General features: G+C 49.5%; 5 non-coding genes and 3 pseudogenes across 5 annotated transcripts; all 8 read right to left on the bottom strand.

The window, feature by feature from the left end:
- Positions 1–1,920: 1,920 nt before the first annotated feature.
- LOC130344792 (U2 spliceosomal RNA) lies at positions 1,921–2,108 on the bottom strand. The gene has a single exon (XR_008883624.1). It is a non-coding gene; the product is annotated as a U2 spliceosomal RNA (small nuclear RNA).
- A 693-nt stretch (positions 2,109–2,801) lies between these two features.
- LOC130344797 (U2 spliceosomal RNA) lies at positions 2,802–2,961 on the bottom strand (annotated as a pseudogene).
- A 2,079-nt stretch (positions 2,962–5,040) lies between these two features.
- LOC130344843 (U2 spliceosomal RNA) lies at positions 5,041–5,231 on the bottom strand. Its single transcript, XR_008883664.1, has one exon. It is a non-coding gene; the product is annotated as a U2 spliceosomal RNA (small nuclear RNA).
- A 2,095-nt stretch (positions 5,232–7,326) lies between these two features.
- LOC130344788 (U2 spliceosomal RNA) lies at positions 7,327–7,503 on the bottom strand (annotated as a pseudogene).
- Positions 7,504–13,320: 5,817 nt separating this feature from the next.
- Positions 13,321–13,490, bottom strand: LOC130344798 (U2 spliceosomal RNA; annotated as a pseudogene).
- A 2,085-nt stretch (positions 13,491–15,575) lies between these two features.
- Positions 15,576–15,766, bottom strand: LOC130344844 (U2 spliceosomal RNA). The gene has a single exon (XR_008883665.1). It is a non-coding gene; the product is annotated as a U2 spliceosomal RNA (small nuclear RNA).
- A 2,083-nt stretch (positions 15,767–17,849) lies between these two features.
- On the bottom strand, positions 17,850–18,040 carry LOC130344845 (U2 spliceosomal RNA). The gene has a single exon (XR_008883666.1). It is a non-coding gene; the product is annotated as a U2 spliceosomal RNA (small nuclear RNA).
- A 2,084-nt stretch (positions 18,041–20,124) lies between these two features.
- LOC130344847 (U2 spliceosomal RNA) lies at positions 20,125–20,315 on the bottom strand. The gene has a single exon (XR_008883668.1). It is a non-coding gene; the product is annotated as a U2 spliceosomal RNA (small nuclear RNA).
- Between the last annotated feature and the right edge of the window lie 742 nt (positions 20,316–21,057).

Raw genomic sequence — 21,057 nt, forward strand, 5'->3', positions numbered from 1 at the left:
AGACAGGGGCCCATTGCACTCCCACGGGGCCTTTTTAAATGCAATCCATAACCCGGATTTGCCAGGAACCCTTCTTACTCCTCCTACTTGCATGTGACACTGGGCTTAGGATCTGCATAGGAAACACACACACAAGCACACACCTACCTTTGTTGCCTGCAGATGCCTCCTTGGCTGTCCCCAAACGGTATCAAACCAACACCCATGGGAAGCTGTAAGCATAGAGGACATGCCTGCACCCCATTGGACTTACCTGTGTGGGTTAAACCCGGGTTATTTGACAACCTATGGCGGTGATGGTTCTGCTCAGGCAGAGCAGTGCTGATGCTCCTCATAAAGCTGTCGCTGCTGTGAAGGTTCTAGGTGACATCACAAATCCCTATGGTTACATACACAACAAAGCTGGGTTGTTGTTGTTTACACTCTGCAAGGCCTGTGGAAGTGAGTGACATCATAGCACTGTAGTTCTGAGGGTTCTAGATGGATGCAACAATCTCCTGTTGCTTCTATGAAGGCCATAATAGACGACATCACCAAACAGCTCCATAGTCACATACACAGCAAAGGAGAGATGTTGTTTACACCTAGTGATGTCAGTGGTATTGAGTGACATCACAGCACAGTGCTAAGGCTCCTGGGCCTGGACACAGCAGCGGCTGCAATATCTCAACGGAGAATACGTTTATATATATGTGTGTGTGTGCGCGTATATATATATATATATATATATATATATATATATATATATATATATATATATTTCTCCGCCGAAATCACTTTTAAACCCATTTCCACCTTTTTTTCCCTTCTCTTCCTCTTACTTTTTTTTCACGTTTTTTTACGTTTTTCTCCTTTTCGCCTCTTTTCTGGGCGTATTATTCTTCTTTTTCTTCTTTTTTTTCGTCTAATGCATACCCCATCAGTGCAGCAATGCTTATTCAATACCGCCAGCAGATGGAGACACTGGGGGATAATTTTCTAAGGATTTATACTGATTTTTCCTGTCTGAATTTGTCGCACAGAAAGTTGCAGGCCAAATATGTGTGACATTTCTGCGACTTTAGCTTCTAGAGCATTTTTACAACATTATACATAGGTGCTGAATACATAAAAAGCGACTGTTCAGCGACAGACAAGTCGCATCGGCTGAAAGTAGGCCAGAATGTCAGTCCATGTTGGAGCAGGTTTAGATACAGTCTAAAGTATAGATCTCAAAGTCTGTGCACAGAATTTAGCAAGGGCCTCGCACCTTCTGATGCATCAGGTAGGTGCACAATAGCATAGCCTAACCCTCTGTACTTTGGTCTATATTGATGCGGGACATAGACAGCCAGCTGATGACCAATCCATTAGTGCAATGGATGGCTGGAAGCATTTGTCTTTGCCTTTGCAATACCACAGAAGCAATGCATGGTCAATGTACAGCAATGACACACCTGTGTGAACAGCCAGGAGACCCCCCCCCCATGTTATGTTACATAGTTACATAGTTAGTACGGTCGAAAAAAGACATATGTCCATCAAGTTCAACCAGGGAATTAAGGGGTAGGGGTGTGGCGCGATATTGGGGAAGGGATGAGATTTTATATTTCTTCATAAGCATTAATCTTATTTTGTCAATTAGGAACATTCAGCACCCACCCGCTATCAAGGCAGCTGCCTATCATGTCATGCCCTACCTGCACAGGTGTGCTGGCTACTCAAATGATCCAATTAAGGAGGCCATTTAGTCAGCAGCAGCAGAAGTCCTGTGCCTGGACGCTCCAACAGCGGCCAGACACAAGCAGAAGCAGCAGAAGCAGCAGCACCACCTTTTGTTTTTTGGCTGCAGCAGCAGCAAGGCCCACAGGGCTGGCTAGCTGGCTAGCCAGCAAGCAGGTAGCAATGAAAGTAGGAATCTTTCTTTTTAACCCTGTAAGGGGGTGGTGCACTGTACCCGAAGATACTGCCATATCGGGTCAATGCATAGGGCGACGGAAGCAAGCTTCGAAATCGGCCCCCGTTCTCAAAAATCCATTTAATATATGGTCCCCAGATAGGGGACGTATCAGATATTAAACTGATAAGAACAGATTTTTTTTTTTTTTTTTTTTTTATCTAAAGCCGAGGAACGTGCTTTCGATTCACCCAAAGTGCAAGAAAAAGTGCAAACGTGTTACACTAAAAAAACGTGCACAAAGGATGCGGTCTATCGCAAGCCCTTCTCCGATAGGAGAGAGGCCCCCCAACAAACCTTACCCTTCGCCTCCGGACCAAAAGGTACCTGCGAGGTTCCAGGTTCGATGTCCCTTTTCGCCGAAGCTACTAGGAGACCACAAATGCTCCCGGCATCCCCCTTGGCGTTAGCCAAGGTATCTGCCCGCAGAGCCGATTACGGTAGGTACCCTGCGAAGCAGGAGTACCCGGGGGTGTTTGCAGGGAGGTGCGGAACCTAATGGCCACACACACCTCCCCTAGACCGCCAGGAGGGACACCCAGAAGGGCTACCGCATCCTGACAAATCCTGTGAACACACAACACGCAAAAAGTGACACAGTGAGACAAAAAATAAATAAATAAGTGAATGTGTGCAGATATACTGCCCGGACATCCGGCCGGATCTATAAAAATTTCTCTGATCCTAGCCAGAAGGCCGGGAATCAAGAGGTGAGTGCCACAAGGTGAAGAGATTATGGTGCCCGTGCTTCAACTCAGTGAGCCTATTCTCCCAGTGAGTTTCGGCACCTCGGGGTCACCACTCCCCGAGGCACAAAAGTACCTCGGCTCTAGACCCTCTCAGCCTCATGGCGAGACCCGGAGGGAACAGGTCACATCGGGGCAGCCGTCGAGCTGATTCCTCAGAACCAGCCCCGGAAAGCCCTGGTACACCTGCATCCTCCATGCAGCACCCATCCCCACCAGCATGAAAACTGATAAGAACAGATACTACACTTGATCTTAGCCAAAAGGCCGAGAAGCGATAACCGTGAAAGGGGCGGGCCCAACAAGGTCCCCTTCATGGGCACTATCACTGCTTGCTGTCAGGGAGGCTGCCAGACAATTTTCCATGCACACTCTGGGCTGGGGGGCAGTCAACCACCAGTACACACAGCAGAACCTAAACCCATACCATTATTGCTAAGCAGCAAGACAGGGGCCCATTGCACTCCCACGGGGCCTTTTTAAATGCAATCCATAACCCGGATTTGCCAGGAACCCTTCTTACTCCTCCTACTTGCATGTGACACTGGGCTTAGGATCTGCATAGGAAACACACACACAAGCACACACCTACCTTTGTTGCCTGCAGATGCCTCCTTGGCTGTCCCCAAACGGTATCAAACCAACACCCACGGGAAGCTGTAAGCATAGAGGACATGCCTGCACCCCATTGGACTTACCTGTGTGGGTTAAACCCGGGTTATTTGACAACCTATGGCGGTGATGGTTCTGCTCAGGCAGAGCAGTGCTGATGCTCCTCATAAAGCTGTCGCTGCTGTGAAGGTTCTAGGTGACATCACAAATCCCTATGGTTACATACACAACAAAGCTGGGTTGTTGTTGTTTACACTCTGCAAGGCCTGTGGAAGTGAGTGACATCATAGCACTGTAGTTCTGAGGGTTCTAGATGGATGCAACAATCTCCTGTTGCTTCTATGAAGGCCATAATAGACGACATCACCAAACAGCTCCATAGTCACATACACAGCAAAGGAGAGATGTTGTTTACACCTAGTGATGTCAGTGGTATTGAGTGACATCACAGCACAGTGCTAAGGCTCCTGGGCCTGGACACAGCAGCGGCTGCAATATCTCAACGGAGAATACGTTTATATATATGTGTGTGTGTGCGCGTATATATATATATATATATATATATATATATATATATATATATATATTTCTCCGCTGAAATCACTTTTAAACCCATTTCCACCTTTTTTTCCCTTCTCTTCCTCTTACTTTTTTTTCACGTTTTTTTACGTTTTTCTCCTTTTCGCCTCTTTTCTGGGCGTATTATTCTTCTTTTTCTTCTTTTTTTTCGTCTAATGCATACCCCATCAGTGCAGCAATGCTTATTCAATACCGCCAGCAGATGGAGACACTGGGGGATAATTTTCTAAGGATTTATACTGATTTTTCCTGTCTGAATTTGTCGCACAGAAAGTTGCAGGCCAAATATGTGTGACATTTCTGCGACTTTAGCTTCTAGAGCATTTTTACAACATTATACATAGGTGCTGAATACATAAAAAGCGACTGTTCAGCGACAGACAAGTCGCATCGGCTGAAAGTAGGCCAGAATGTCAGTCCATGTTGGAGCAGGTTTAGATACAGTCTAAAGTATAGATCTCAAAGTCTGTGCACAGAATTTAGCAAGGGCCTCGCACCTTCTGATGCATCAGGTAGGTGCACAATAGCATAGCCTAACCCTCTGTACTTTGGTCTATATTGATGCGGGACATAGACAGCCAGCTGATGACCAATCCATTAGTGCAATGGATGGCTGGAAGCATTTGTCTTTGCCTTTGCAATACCACAGAAGCAATGCATGGTCAATGTACAGCAATGACACACCTGTGTGAACAGCCAGGAGACCCCCCCCCATGTTATGTTACATAGTTACATAGTTAGTACGGTCGAAAAAAGACATATGTCCATCAAGTTCAACCAGGGAATTAAGGGGTAGGGGTGTGGCGCGATATTGGGGAAGGGATGAGATTTTATATTTCTTCATAAGCATTAATCTTATTTTGTCAATTAGGAACATTCAGCACCCACCCGCTATCAAGGCAGCTGCCTATCATGTCATGCCCTACCTGCACAGGTGTGCTGGCTACTCAAATGATCCAATTAAGGAGGCCATTTAGTCAGCAGCAGCAGAAGTCCTGTGCCTGGACGCTCCAACAGCGGCCAGACACAAGCAGAAGCAGCAGAAGCAGCAGCACCACCTTTTGTTTTTTGGCTGCAGCAGCAGCAAGGCCCACAGGGCTGGCTAGCTGGCTAGCCAGCAAGCAGGTAGCAATGAAAGTAGGAATCTTTCTTTTTAACCCTGTAAGGGGGTGGTGCACTGTACCCGAAGATACTGCCATATCGGGTCAATGCATAGGGCGACGGAAGCAAGCTTCGAAATCGGCCCCCGTTCTCAAAAATCCATTTAATATATGGTCCCCAGATAGGGGACGTATCAGATATTAAACTGATAAGAACAGATACTACACTTGATCTTAGCCAAAAGGCCGAGAAGCGATAACCGTGAAAGGGGCGGGCCCAACAAGGTCCCCTTCATGGGCACTATCACTGCTTGCTGTCAGGGAGGCTGCCAGACAATTTTCCATGCACACTCTGGGCTGGGGGGCAGTCAACCACCAGTACACACAGCAGAACCTAAACCCATACCATTATTGCTAAGCAGCAAGACAGGGGCCCATTGCACTCCCACGGGGCCTTTTTAAATGCAATCCATAACCCGGATTTGCCAGGAACCCTTCTTACTCCTCCTACTTGCATGTGACACTGGGCTTAGGATCTGCATAGGAAACACACACACAAGCACACACCTACCTTTGTTGCCTGCAGATGCCTCCTTGGCTGTCCCCAAACGGTATCAAACCAACACCCACGGGAAGCTGTAAGCATAGAGGACATGCCTGCACCCCATTGGACTTACCTGTGTGGGTTAAACCCGGGTTATTTGACAACCTATGGCGGTGATGGTTCTGCTCAGGCAGAGCAGTGCTGATGCTCCTCATAAAGCTGTCGCTGCTGTGAAGGTTCTAGGTGACATCACAAATCCCTATGGTTACATACACAACAAAGCTGGGTTGTTGTTGTTTACACTCTGCAAGGCCTGTGGAAGTGAGTGACATCATAGCACTGTAGTTCTGAGGGTTCTAGATGGATGCAACAATCTCCTGTTGCTTCTATGAAGGCCATAATAGACGACATCACCAAACAGCTCCATAGTCACATACACAGCAAAGGAGAGATGTTGTTTACACCTAGTGATGTCAGTGGTATTGAGTGACATCACAGCACAGTGCTAAGGCTCCTGGGCCTGGACACAGCAGCGGCTGCAATATCTCAACGGAGAATACGTTTATATATATGTGTGTGTGTGCGCGTATATATATATATATATATATATATATATATATATATATATATATATATATATATTTCTCCGCCGAAATCACTTTTAAACCCATTTCCACCTTTTTTTCCCTTCTCTTCCTCTTACTTTTTTTTCACGTTTTTTTACGTTTTTCTCCTTTTCGCCTCTTTTCTGGGCGTATTATTCTTCTTTTTCTTCTTTTTTTTCGTCTAATGCATACCCCATCAGTGCAGCAATGCTTATTCAATACCGCCAGCAGATGGAGACACTGGGGGATAATTTTCTAAGGATTTATACTGATTTTTCCTGTCTGAATTTGTCGCACAGAAAGTTGCAGGCCAAATATGTGTGACATTTCTGCGACTTTAGCTTCTAGAGCATTTTTACAACATTATACATAGGTGCTGAATACATAAAAAGCGACTGTTCAGCGACAGACAAGTCGCATCGGCTGAAAGTAGGCCAGAATGTCAGTCCATGTTGGAGCAGGTTTAGATACAGTCTAAAGTATAGATCTCAAAGTCTGTGCACAGAATTTAGCAAGGGCCTCGCACCTTCTGATGCATCAGGTAGGTGCACAATAGCATAGCCTAACCCTCTGTACTTTGGTCTATATTGATGCGGGACATAGACAGCCAGCTGATGACCAATCCATTAGTGCAATGGATGGCTGGAAGCATTTGTCTTTGCCTTTGCAATACCACAGAAGCAATGCATGGTCAATGTACAGCAATGACACACCTGTGTGAACAGCCAGGAGACCCCCCCCCCCATGTTATGTTACATAGTTACATAGTTAGTACGGTCGAAAAAAGACATATGTCCATCAAGTTCAACCAGGGAATTAAGGGGTAGGGGTGTGGCGCGATATTGGGGAAGGGATGAGATTTTATATTTCTTCATAAGCATTAATCTTATTTTGTCAATTAGGAACATTCAGCACCCACCCGCTATCAAGGCAGCTGCCTATCATGTCATGCCCTACCTGCACAGGTGTGCTGGCTACTCAAATGATCCAATTAAGGAGGCCATTTAGTCAGCAGCAGCAGAAGTCCTGTGCCTGGACGCTCCAACAGCGGCCAGACACAAGCAGAAGCAGCAGAAGCAGCAGCAGCAGCACCACCTTTTGTTTTTTGGCTGCAGCAGCAGCAAGGCCCACAGGGCTGGCTAGCTGGCTAGCCAGCAAGCAGGTAGCAATGAAAGTAGGAATCTTTCTTTTTAACCCTGTAAGGGGGTGGTGCACTGTACCCGAAGATACTGCCATATCGGGTCAATGCATAGGGCGACGGAAGCAAGCTTCGAAATCGGCCCCCGTTCTCAAAAATCCATTTAATATATGGTCCCCAGATAGGGGACGTATCAGATATTAAACTGATAAGAACAGATTTTTTTTTGATTGAAAGAGCTTTATTTTCCGTTCAGTCATTACAAGTCGTACAATAAATTACAGTCACACAAAGCATGATAGTACAATACACAGCAAAGGTTCCCTAAGCTATACATCGCACACCATGCTACTCTAACATTCAGCTCAATCCTGCAATATAAAGGCACAAGAGATCAAACAAAAACCAAATAATACAATCTGTGATCGGGGTAGGGGTGTGGGCGACTATGTGGGGGTAGGGAGGGGGCGGATCACAGGGCCAAACTGTTGGGCTGTATCTTCAGGGAGACATGGGAGAAGGAGAGGGGTCTTCACTCCTCTTCTTCCTCATCAACGGCCGAGCTGTCCAAGATGGAATAGTCTCTAAGCAGGTTCTTGATGAACCTGCGGCAGTCCCGGACGGACATGTTTTCCCTGTTGATCACGAGGCGGTTCCTGGCAAGCCACACTGCGTCCTTAAAACAGTTCATAAGGCGCCAGGCCTCCTGGATGGCCTCCACGTCGTGGGTCCCAGGGAACAGGCCGTAAAGCACCGAATGGTACGATAGGCAGCTCCTGGGCACTGAGTCTCTGAGTTCCTGTTCTAGGGCGTCCAACAGACCCTGTGCAAAGGGGCACTGCCAAAACACGTGGAAAGATGTTTCCTCCACGTAGGGGCAACGGGGGCAGTACCGGGTCTTGCACAGGTTGCGGGCATGCATGAATGACCTGAGAGAGAGACCTCCCATGACGGCCATCCACGACAAGTCCTTGTGTCCATTGGTAAGCCGCTTTGAGGCCACATTGTTCCAAACTGTCTCTGCAGTGGCTGCGGGGAGTCCCGGAACCAGCTCGGTCGAGTCCTTAGCTCGGATGAGCTTGTGGATTGTCTTTGGCTTCCATAGGTCTGGTTTCAGTCCTTCCAGCTGGTGCTCCCTCACAAACCGGACAACATCCCCATAGAACCAGGGAGTGTTCCAGTTGTAAGGGATGGAGCTGTCCCACTTGTCCCAGCCCAGCTGTCTCCAGAGGGGCATGAGAAGCAAGCGAGACATGGACCTGCCCGCTGAGCCAGTCTTTTCTACAAGAGTCCGCTGCACCGTGACACATGCAAAGGAGGCCCTCAGCAGAGAGGGGATGTCGGGTATTCCCTTCCCACCCTTGCGGGGTTCCTTGTACATCACGGTCCTCTTGACTCTGTCCATTTTGCCCCAGACGAAGCCAAACACTGTCCGGGTGATGGCCTTGCAAACGGTGGTATGGGGAGGCCAGGCCTGTGCGGTATATTGGAGCACAGGCAAAACTTCACTCCGCAGGACAAGTGCCTTGCCTTCCATCGTGAGCTTTCTGGAGCTCCACAGTCCGATCTTCGAGTTTATCCTTCCTAGTCGGTCTTGCCAAGACTTAAGGGCCGCTCCTTCCTTCCCGAACCAGACTCCAAGAATTTGAATGAAGTCCGGCTTAACGGCAAAGGGGAAGGGGGCGGAAGAAGCCAGGTGCCATTCCCCGAAGAGCATGGCCTCCGACTTCCCGCAGTTGACTTTTGCCCCCGAAGCTCTGCCGAAGTCCTCGCAGGTCTGGACGAGTGCAGTCACCGAACGCTGGTCAGCGCAGAAGACGGTCACGTCGTCCATGTAGAGCGAGCACTTGACCTCGTGGCGATCTGGTCCTGGTGCGGTGATCCCTCTGATCTCTCCATTCTGCCGGATAGTCTCAGCGAAGAGCTCTATAACACAAACAAAAAGGAGAGGTGAAAGAGGGCAGCCTTGTCTAACCCCTGAAAGAATAGGAAAGGGGTCAGTCTTCCAGCCGTTCACCAACACCGTGCTGTAAATGTCAAAATACATAACGTTAACAAAAGAGCAAAACATCTTCCCCAGACCCAGCCTGCGCAAAACCCTGTCCATGAATGCGTGGGAGACACGGTCGAACGCCTTCTCCTGATCTAAGCTGACCAGGGCGGCGCGGCCCCCGCGGTCCTGGATGTAATGGACCGTGTCTCTCACAAGGGCAAGGCTGTCGGCAATCCTGCGGCCAGGAATGCTGCAGGTCTGGTCCGGATGGACGATCTGCCCCATGACAGGTTTCAGCCTGTTGGCCAGCACCTTGGCGAGGATCTTGTAGTCCACGTTCAGGAGAGAGATGGGACGCCAGTTTTTCAGGTCACATCTCTCCCCCTTCCGCTTATACAAGATCGTGATCATCCCTTCCCTCAACGACGGAGGCATTCTGCCCCCCACCACCATCTCCTCGTACACCTCCAACAGGTCCGGACAGATCAGGTCACCCAGCGCTACGTAGAGCTCGGCCGGGAGACCGTCACTGCCCGGGGTCCTGCTGGGCTTAAAGGATTTAGCGGCAGAGAGCAGCTCCCCCACCGTCAAGGGATCGTCCATAGCCGCCGCACCTGCGGGATCAACAACGTTAGTGACACCTGACAGGAACCTCTCGGCGGCTTCGGGGTCGGATGACTTGGGGGCGTAGAGGTTGCTGTAGAAGTCGTGGACGACCCCCATCACTTCCTCCTTGCCGCTCCTCATGTGTCCGGTCTCATCTCGTAGCTCAGTCAGGGGCGTGTGGCCGGCATGGAGCTTCCTGAAAAAGAAAGAGTTACATTTCTCACCCTTCTCCAGGTTCTCCACCTTGGAACGAAAGACGATTCGCTTGGATTCCTCCTCAAAGTGCCTTTTCAAGCTCTTTTTGGTCTCCTCCAGCTCCTCCCTGACGTCCCAGCCACACTGGAGCAGGTCCTGCAGGGACCGCAGCTCGCGCTGCAGTTTCCTCAAGTCCCACTTCTTCGCACACGCCTGTTGTCTGCCTTTTGCCTGAAAGAAACAACGGAATTCGACTTTAACATATTCCCACCAATCGCTGATGCACTTGAACAGACATTTGTCATTTCGCCATACAAGGTAAGCATCCCTAAGTTCCTCCATGACCTCCCTCTGCTCCAACAGGGCACAATTCAACTTCCAGGAGCCCGGGCCAGGTGGGAATCCATGGCCCAGAGTCCCCCGGAATCGAATGGCCCTGTGGTCAGAGAAGAAGCAGGGGACCATAGAGTACGACACCTTTCTGACTGCTCTCGAAGTGAAGATGAAGTCTATCCGAGAACGGAGCGAGCCATCGGGGCGGCTCCACGTATAGTTTACAGAGCCGTTCCCGATGGACCCGACAACGTCCTGCAAGGATGCCTCCGTCACCATCTCAATCAGCAGTTTAGACGTCACGTCCAGGTTGGCGGATGTGCCAGAACTGCGCCCGTCCACCTCAATGGGGCAGTTGAAGTCACCACCCAACACTACTGCTCTAGTGGTGGCGAGTTCAGCCCGCAGGGCCTGGAGAACCTCCAGTCGGACATCCCTCTCAGGGGAGGCATACACGTTGATGAGCCGCACGGGCTCACCCGCCCAGGAACCGTCTGCGACAAGAAGTCTGCCACAGACGAGCTCCCGGACGGAATCAAGTGCAAAGTTACCTCCCCTGATCAGGATGGCCACCCCCGCAGACCTATTGTCGCCCCCACCAGACCAGTAGGAAGGGCCGTGAGGCCACTGCCTGGCCAGATGGTTGTAAGACCTAGAAGCAGACAAAGCACATTCCTGCAACATGTAAACATCACACCTCTGGGAATCTAAGAACGTAAGAACAGTCTGAAATCTAAACCAAGCTCTAATACTCCTCACATTAATGCAGAAGATGTTGAGATCAGCCATGGGAATAAAAAGAGAGGTTAGTTCTGATACTAGTTACCAGTCTGGTCGGACGGGTCCTCTTCTCTGGCGCCTGTCGGCTCGTGTGGCTTCTCGTAGCGCCCTTCCAAGAACTCGTCGTAGACCGTGTTGGACGGAGTGTCCAGGATTTTCTTAACCTCTGGGTCCTGCAGCAGCTCCTCCATAGATTGAGCTTGGACTGGCTCTGCTTGGACCTGCTCCACTTGGGCCTGCTCCATCACCTCCTCTCCTTCTGAAGCCTCAAGGCTCTCGCAGACCTGCTCCATCTCCTCCTCCTCATCTGAAGCTTGAGGGGTCTCGCAGGTCTCGATTATCTTTCTTTTGTGGGACTCTTCTGATACGTTGTCCCTTCCTTTCCTCTTCCTCTGTATGGTACCTGGGGGAGGAAGCACAGGAAAGTCCTCCGAAGGGCGGGCACCAGCAGCTGGAGGGGGGTTAGGTGCTGCTGGGCCAGGAGAGAAAGGAGGCTGGGTGGGGCGGGGGGCAGGAGAGAGTGCCCGGGCAGGGGAGGACGGGGCAGGGGTGGGCCGGGCAGGGGAGGACGGGGCAGGGGTGGGCCGGGCAGGGGAGGACGGGGCAGGGGTGGGCCGGGGTGGGGTACGGGGGGCAGGGGTGGGCCGGGGTGGGGTACGGGGGGCGGGGGTGGGGCGGGATGGGGCAGGAGGGGCGGGGGTGGGACGGGATGGGGCAGGAGGGGCGGGGGTGGGACGGGATGGGGCAGGAGGGGCAGGGGTGGGACGGGATGGGGCAGGGGTGGGACGGGATGGGGCAGGGGTGGGGCGGGATGGGGCCGGAGATGGGGCGGGAGGGGCAGGGGATGGGGCGGGAGGGGCAGGGGAGGGGCGGGACGGGGCAGGGCTGGTGGCTTTCGCCTTCTTACCCTCCTTGGTCGGCTTGGCCATCCGTGGTGTTGGCTCCGGAGCTGGGGCTGGCTTCGGTGCTCTCGCTGCCACAGATGCCCATGTTCTCTCCCTCTGGGGGCAGTCCTTGTAGCTGTGGGCTGCCAGTCCGCAGAGGTTGCAGGTCTTGCTCTTGGGGCAGTCCTTGGTCGTGTGACCTGTCACACGGCAATACCTGCAGGCATCCTCCGTACAGTCCTTGCCCTCGTGGCCCATCTTGCCACATCTCCTGCAGGTCTGCGGCATGTCCGGGTAGAAGATAAGTCCTGTGGAGTTGCCCAAGGAAAATGTCGTTGGCAGGTGCTGTAGTCCGTCTGGAGAAGCAGGGTTCTTGTTGAGTCTGACGACCACAGACCACTTGCAGGTCCAGTATCCGAGTGAGTTCAGGATGCGGGTGGGCTCCCTCACCACGGTGCAGAAGCGCTTCAGGAAGGTCGAGATGTCCGTGCCTGGGGTGTGTGGGTTCCGCATTGAGACCGTCACCCGCCTCTCCTCTCTTTGAATAAGGCAGTTGCCCACAAAGCGAGAGAAAGGGGATTCGGGACTCGCCGCTTTCACCACCTCCCAGTATCTTCTACAGGTCCCAATGGTGGCAAAGGTGATGTAGAAGATTCCCGAAAAGAAGGTTGCTATTCCCAGGGTGTCAGCCGTGGGGAAGCCTTGATCCGCCAGCATCTTCTTGCAGAACACGTCGTGGGACATGTCCGGCACCCTTCCGTCCACGGGCTTGAGCTTCAAGGCAACAGTCTGCCTCATCCAGGGCTCCAGGGTTGGAGCTTCCAGGTTAGGAATTCTGCCGCCCTTCTGCCTTGCCGTGATGGAGGTTGAAGCTTGCTGTGGTTGGGGCTGGACCTCCAGGCCTTGCCCTGCAGCCTCCTGGGTGGACTTGCTGGTTGAGGCCATGGCTTCTTCCAGCAGGCTCTTTTCCGCTTCCTTGCTTGCTTGTGGAGAGAGGCTTCGCAAAGTCTTCTTTCCCGGGTGGGAGGAGCTATGCAGATCCGGTCCCGGTGGGAGGAGCTATGCAAATCCTTCTCCAGAGGCAGCGAGTTTCTTCGAAAAGATTCTGCGCCGCCTTCCTCTTCGCCGCTGTTCCGGAATTCACCGCCGATTCCCTTCTTCCAGGTTCTTCGTCGGCTTCTTCCGGAGCTGCAGTCTTCAAGATCTTCTCCTTCTTCAGATGTTCCGAGGCAGGCAGGAGACGATCTTCAGGTGGTATGCTCTAGAGAAATGCGGTTCTAATAAGAACGAAAAGTACTGCAATCGTACTACGCAAAATCTCTACCACAATGCTTGGAGTTCTTCAGACCGTAGCGATCATGGTATCTCCCCTGCCAGGTAATCTGTTCTGATAAGAACAGATACTACACTTGATCTTAGCCAAAAGGCCGAGAAGCGATAACCGTGAAAGGGGCGGGCCCAACAAGGTCCCCTTCATGGGCACTATCACTGCTTGCTGTCAGGGAGGCTGCCAGACAATTTTCCATGCACACTCTGGGCTGGGGGGCAGTCAACCACCAGTACACACAGCAGAACCTAAACCCATACCATTATTGCTAAGCAGCAAGACAGGGGCCCATTGCACTCCCACGGGGCCTTTTTAAATGCAATCCATAACCCGGATTTGCCAGGAACCCTTCTTACTCCTCCTACTTGCATGTGACACTGGGCTTAGGATCTGCATAGGAAACACACACACAAGCACACACCTACCTTTGTTGCCTGCAGATGCCTCCTTGGCTGTCCCCAAACGGTATCAAACCAACACCCACGGGAAGCTGTAAGCATAGAGGACATGCCTGCACCCCATTGGACTTACCTGTGTGGGTTAAATCCGGGTTATTTGACAACCTATGGCGGTGATGGTTCTGCTCAGGCAGAGCAGTGCTGATGCTCCTCATAAAGCTGTCGCTGCTGTGAAGGTTCTAGGTGACATCACAAATCCCTATGGTTACATACACAACAAAGCTGGGTTGTTGTTGTTTACACTCTGCAAGGCCTGTGGAAGTGAGTGACATCATAGCACTGTAGTTCTGAGGGTTCAAGATGGATGCAACAATCTCCTGTTGCTTCTATGAAGGCCGTAATAGACGACATCACCAAACAGCTCCATAGTCACATACACAGCAAAGGAGAGATGTTGTTTACACCTAGTGATGTCAGTGGTATTGAGTGACATCACAGCACAGTGCTAAGGCTCCTGGGCCTGGACACAGCAGCGGCTGCAATATCTCAACGGAGAATACGTTTATATATATGTGTGTGTGTGCGCGTATATATATATATATATATATATATATATATATATATATATATATTTCTCCGCCGAAATCACTTTTAAACCCATTTCCACCTTTTTTTCCCTTCTCTTCCTCTTACTTTTTTTTCACGTTTTTTTACGTTTTTCTCCTTTTCGCCTCTTTTCTGGGCGTATTATTCTTCTTTTTCTTCTTTTTTTTCGTCTAATGCATACCCCATCAGTGCAGCAATGCTTATTCAATACCGCCAGCAGATGGAGACACTGGGGGATAATTTTCTAAGGATTTATACTGATTTTTCCTGTCTGAATTTGTCGCACAGAAAGTTGCAGGCCAAATATGTGTGACATTTCTGCGACTTTAGCTTCTAGAGCATTTTTACAACATTATACATAGGTGCTGAATACATAAAAAGCGACTGTTCAGCGACAGACAAGTCGCATCGGCTGAAAGTAGGCCAGAATGTCAGTCCATGTTGGAGCAGGTTTAGATACAGTCTAAAGCATAGATCTCAAAGTCTGTGCACAGAATTTAGCAAGGGCCTCGCACCTTCTGATGCATCAGGTAGGTGCACAATAGCATAGCCTAACCCTCTGTACTTTGGTCTATATTGATGCGGGACATAGACAGCCAGCTGATGACCAATCCATTAGTGCAATGGATGGCTGGAAGCATTTGTCTTTGCCTTTGCAATACCACAGAAGCAATGCATGGTCAATGTACAGCAATGACACACCTGTGTGAACAGCCAGGAGACCCCCCCCCCCATGTTATGTTACATAGTTACATAGTTAGTACGGTCGAAAAAAGACATATGTCCATCAAGTTCAACCAGGGAATTAAGGGGTAGGGGTGTGGCGCGATATTGGGGAAGGGATGAGATTTTATATTTCTTCATAAGCATTAATCTTATTTTGTCAATTAGGAACATTCAGCACCCACCCGCTATCAAGGCAGCTGCCTATCATGTCATGCCCTACCTGCACAGGTGTGCTGGCTACTCAAATGATCCAATTAAGGAGGCCATTTAGTCAGCAGCAGCAGAAGTCCTGTGCCTGGACGCTCCAACAGCGGCCAGACACAAGCAGAAGCAGCAGAAGCAGCAGCAGCAGCACCACCTTTTGTTTTTTGGCTGCAGCAGCAGCAAGGCCCACAGGGCTGGCTAGCTGGCTAGCCAGCAAGCAGGTAGCAATGAAAGTAGGAATCTTTCTTTTTAACCCTGTAAGGGGGTGGTGCACTGTACCCGAAGATACTGCCATATCGGGTCAATGCATAGGGCGACGGAAGCAAGCTTCGAAATCGGCCCCCGTTCTCAAAAATCCATTTAATATATGGTCCCCAGATAGGGGACGTATCAGATATTAAACTGATAAGAACAGATACTACACTTGATCTTAGCCAAAAGGCCGAGAAGCGATAACCGTGAAAGGGGCGGGCCCAACAAGGTCCCCTTCATGGGCACTATCACTGCTTGCTGTCAGGGAGGCTGCCAGACAATTTTCCATGCACACTCTGGGCTGGGGGGCAGTCAACCACCAGTACACACAGCAGAACCTAAACCCATACCATTATTGCTAAGCAGCAAGACAGGGGCCCATTGCACTCCCACGGGGCCTTTTTAAATGCAATCCATAACCCGGATTTGCCAGGAACCCTTCTTACTCCTCCTACTTGCATGTGACACTGGGCTTAGGATCTGCATAGGAAACACACACACAAGCACACACCTACCTTTGTTGCCTGCAGATGCCTCCTTGGCTGTCCCCAAACGGTATCAAACCAACACCCACGGGAAGCTGTAAGCATAGAGGACATGCCTGCACCCCATTGGACTTACCTGTGTGGGTTAAACCCGGGTTATTTGACAACCTATGGCGGTGATGGTTCTGCTCAGGCAGAGCAGTGCTGATGCTCCTCATAAAGCTGTCGCTGCTGTGAAGGTTCTAGGTGACATCACAAATCCCTATGGTTACATACACAACAAAGCTGGGTTGTTGTTGTTTACACTCTGCAAGGCCTGTGGAAGTGAGTGACATCATAGCACTGTAGTTCTGAGGGTTCTAGATGGATGCAACAATCTCCTGTTGCTTCTATGAAGGCCATAATAGACGACATCACCAAACAGCTCCATAGTCACATACACAGCAAAGGAGAGATGTTGTTTACACCTAGTGATGTCAGTGGTATTGAGTGACATCACAGCACAGTGCTAAGGCTCCTGGGCCTGGACACAGCAGCGGCTGCAATATCTCAACGGAGAATACGTTTATATATATGTGTGTGTGTGCGCGTATATATATATATATATATATATATATATATATATATATATATTTCTCCGCCGAAATCACTTTTAAACCCATTTCCACCTTTTTTTCCCTTCTCTTCCTCTTACTTTTTTTTCACGTTTTTTTACGTTTTTCTCCTTTTCGCCTCTTTTCTGGGCGTATTATTCTTCTTTTTCTTCTTTTTTTTCGTCTAATGCATACCCCATCAGTGCAGCAATGCTTATTCAATACCGCCAGCAGATGGAGACACTGGGGGATAATTTTCTAAGGATTTATACTGATTTTTCCTGTCTGAATTTGTCGCACAGAAAGTTGCAGGCCAAATATGTGTGACATTTCTGCGACTTTAGCTTCTAGAGCATTTTTACAACATTATACATAGGTGCTGAATACATAAAAAGCGACTGTTCAGCGACAGACAAGTCGCATCGGCTGAAAGTAGGCCAGAATGTCAGTCCATGTTGGAGCAGGTTTAGATACAGTCTAAAGCATAGATCTCAAAGTCTGTGCACAGAATTTAGCAAGGGCCTCGCACCTTCTGATGCATCAGGTAGGTGCACAATAGCATAGCCTAACCCTCTGTACTTTGGTCTATATTGATGCGGGACATAGACAGCCAGCTGATGACCAATCCATTAGTGCAATGGATGGCTGGAAGCATTTGTCTTTGCCTTTGCAATACCACAGAAGCAATGCATGGTCAATGTACAGCAATGACACACCTGTGTGAACAGCCAGGAGACCCCCCCCCCCATGTTATGTTACATAGTTACATAGTTAGTACGGTCGAAAAAAGACATATGTCCATCACGTTCAACCAGGGAATTAAGGGGTAGGGGTGTGGCGCGATATTGGGGAAGGGATGAGATTTTATATTTCTTCATAAGCATTAATCTTATTTTGTCAATTAGGAACATTCAGCACCCACCCGCTATCAAGGCAGCTGCCTATCATGTCATGCCCTACCTGCACAGGTGTGCTGGCTACTCAAATGATCCAATTAAGGAGGCCATTTAGTCAGCAGCAGCAGAAGTCCTGTGCCTGGACGCTCCAACAGCGGCCAGACACAAGCAGAAGCAGCAGAAGCAGCAGCAGCAGCACCACCTTTTGTTTTTTGGCTGCAGCAGCAGCAAGGCCCACAGGGCTGGCTAGCTGGCTAGCCAGCAAGCAGGTAGCAATGAAAGTAGGAATCTTTCTTTTTAACCCTGTAAGGGGGTGGTGCACTGTACCCGAAGATACTGCCATATCGGGTCAATGCATAGGGCGACGGAAGCAAGCTTCGAAATCGGCCCCCGTTCTCAAAAATCCATTTAATATATGGTCCCCAGATAGGGGACGTATCAGATATTAAACTGATAAGAACAGATACTACACTTGATCTTAGCCAAAAGGCCGAGAAGCGATAACCGTGAAAGGGGCGGGCCCAACAAGGTCCCCTTCATGGGCACTATCACTGCTTGCTGTCAGGGAGGCTGCCAGACAATTTTCCATGCACACTCTGGGCTGGGGGGCAGTCAACCACCAGTACACACAGCAGAACCTAAACCCATACCATTATTGCTAAGCAGCAAGACAGGGGCCCATTGCACTCCCACGGGGCCTTTTTAAATGCAATCCATAACCCGGATTTGCCAGGAACCCTTCTTACTCCTCCTACTTGCATGTGACACTGGGCTTAGGATCTGCATAGGAAACACACACACAAGCACACACCTACCTTTGTTGCCTGCAGATGCCTCCTTGGCTGTCCCCAAACGGTATCAAACCAACACCCACGGGAAGCTGTAAGCATAGAGGACATGCCTGCACCCCATTGGACTTACCTGTGTGGGTTAAATCCGGGTTATTTGACAACCTATGGCGGTGATGGTTCTGCTCAGGCAGAGCAGTGCTGATGCTCCTCATAAAGCTGTCGCTGCTGTGAAGGTTCTAGGTGACATCACAAATCCCTATGGTTACATACACAACAAAGCTGGGTTGTTGTTGTTTACACTCTGCAAGGCCTGTGGAAGTGAGTGACATCATAGCACTGTAGTTCTGAGGGTTCAAGATGGATGCAACAATCTCCTGTTGCTTCTATGAAGGCCGTAATAGACGACATCACCAAACAGCTCCATAGTCACATACACAGCAAAGGAGAGATGTTGTTTACACCTAGTGATGTCAGTGGTATTGAGTGACATCACAGCACAGTGCTAAGGCTCCTGGGCCTGGACACAGCAGCGGCTGCAATATCTCAACGGAGAATACGTTTATATCTATGTGTGTGTGTGCGCATATATATATATATATATATATATATATATATATATATATATATATTTCTCCGCCGAAATCACTTTTAAACCCATTTCCACCTTTTTTTCCCTTCTCTTCCTCTTACTTTTTTTTCACGTTTTTTTACGTTTTTCTCCTTTTCGCCTCTTTTCTGGGCGTATTATTCTTCTTTTTCTTCTTTTTTTTCGTCTAATGCATACCCCATCAGTGCAGCAATGCTTATTCAATACCGCCAGCAGATGGAGACACTGGGGGATAATTTTCTAAGGATTTATACTGATTTTTCCTGTCTGACTTTGTCGCACAGAAAGTTGCAGGCCAAATATGTGTGACATTTCTGCGACTTTAGCTTCTAGAGCATTTTTACAACATTATACATAGGTGCTGAATACATAAAAAGCGACTGTTCAGCGACAGACAAGTCGCATCGGCTGAAAGTAGGCCAGAATGTCAGTCCATGTTGGAGCAGGTTTAGATACAGTCTAAAGTATAGATCTCAAAGTCTGTGCACAGAATTTAGCAAGGGCCTCGCACCTTCTGATGCATCAGGTAGGTGCACAATAGCATAGCCTAACCCTCTGTACTTTGGTCTATATTGATGCGGGACATAGACAGCCAGCTGATGACCAATCCATTAGTGCAATGGATGGCTGGAAGCATTTGTCTTTGCCTTTGCAATACCACAGAAGCAATGCATGGTCAATGTACAGCAATGACACACCTGTGTGAACAGCCAGGAGACCCCCCCCCCATGTTATGTTACATAGTTACATAGTTAGTACGGTCGAAAAAAGACATATGTCCATCAAGTTCAACCAGGGAATTAAGGGGTAGGGGTGTGGCGCGATATTGGGGAAGGGATGAGATTTTATATTTCTTCATAAGCATTAATCTTATTTTGTCAATTAGGAACATTCAGCACCCACCCGCTATCAAGGCAGCTGCCTATCATGTCATGCCCTACCTGCACAGGTGTGCTGGCTACTCAAATGATCCAATTAAGGAGGCCATTTAGTCAGCAGCAGCAGAAGTCCTGTGCCTGGACGCTCCAACAGCGGCCAGACACAAGCAGAAGCAGCAGAAGCAGCAGCAGCAGCACCACCTTTTGTTTTTTGGCTGCAGCAGCAGCAAGGCCCACAGGGCTGGCTAGCTGGCTAGCCAGCAAGCAGGTAGCAATGAAAGTAGGAATCTTTCTTTTTAACCCTGTAAGGGGGTGGTGCACTGTACCCGAAGATACTGCCATATCGGGTCAATGCATAGGGCGACGGAAGCAAGCTTCGAAATCGGCCCCCGTTCTCAAAAATCCATTTAATATATGGTCCCCAGATAGGGGACGTATCAGATATTAAACTGATAAGAACAGATACTACACTTGATCTTAGCCAAAAGGCCGAGAAGCGATAACCGTGAAAGGGGCGGGCCCAACAAGGTCCCCTTCATGGGCACTATCACTGCTTGCTGTCAGGGAGGCTGCCAGACAATTTTCCATGCACACTCTGGGCTGGGGGGCAGTCAACCACCAGTACACACAGCAGAACCTAAACCCATACCATTATTGCTAAGCAGCAAGACAGGGGCCCATTGCACTCCCACGGGGCCTTTTTAAATGCAATCCATAACCCGGATTTGCCAGGAACCCTTCTTACTCCTCCTACTTGCATGTGACACTGGGCTTAGGATCTGCATAGGAAACACACACACAAGCACACACCTACCTTTGTTGCCTGCAGATGCCTCCTTGGCTGTCCCCAAACGGTATCAAACCAACACCCACGGGAAGCTGTAAGCATAGAGGACATGCCTGCACCCCATTGGACTTACCTGTGTGGGTTAAACCCGGGTTATTTGACAACCTATGGCGGTGATGGTTCTGCTCAGGCAGAGCAGTGCTGATGCTCCTCATAAAGCTGTCGCTGCTGTGAAGGTTCTAGGTGACATCACAAATCCCTATGGTTACATACACAACAAAGCTGGGTTGTTGTTGTTTACACTCTGCAAGGCCTGTGGAAGTGAGTGACATCATAGCACTGTAGTTCTGAGGGTTCTAGATGGATGCAACAATCTCCTGTTGCTTCTATGAAGGCCATAATAGACGACATCACCAAACAGCTCCATAGTCACATACACAGCAAAGGAGAGATGTT

Source organism: Hyla sarda, unplaced genomic scaffold, assembly GCF_029499605.1.
Source record: "Hyla sarda isolate aHylSar1 unplaced genomic scaffold, aHylSar1.hap1 scaffold_735, whole genome shotgun sequence".
Lineage (NCBI taxonomy): Eukaryota > Metazoa > Chordata > Amphibia > Anura > Hylidae > Hyla > Hyla sarda.